The sequence below is a fragment of the Hipposideros armiger genome, unplaced genomic scaffold (assembly GCF_001890085.2).
Source record: "Hipposideros armiger isolate ML-2016 unplaced genomic scaffold, ASM189008v1 scaffold_1443, whole genome shotgun sequence".
NCBI lineage: Eukaryota > Metazoa > Chordata > Mammalia > Chiroptera > Hipposideridae > Hipposideros > Hipposideros armiger.
Genome location: NW_017732793.1, coordinates 106,105 through 106,480, shown reverse-complemented (window position 1 = coordinate 106,480; position 376 = coordinate 106,105).

The window sequence follows — 376 nt, the reverse complement described above, 5'->3', positions numbered from 1 at the left end:
CGGGTCCCCTCTCTAATCCCTGGCTTCCCACATTTCAGCCATACTGGCTGCTTCTCATTCTCCCAGAACTGTCGTGCTGCCTCTGTCCTCAGGGCCGCTGCACATATTTTTCCCTCTGCCTGGATCTCCCCTCCACTTGCCGTGTGAACATCAATGCCTTCTTCATATTTCAATGTAAGCCTCATTTCCTCAGAGATCCCTTCCATGACCCTTTAGACTTGGTGAACTACTTCAAGCAACATGGTCACGTAGCTTTCCATATTCTTATAATCGTATATTTATTGGGGGGATATAAATTCTTTCCATGTAAATTCCAAACTGAGAGACCAGTAAATTCTATACTGAGAGACCATACTGAGGGAAGGAAGGAAGGTCA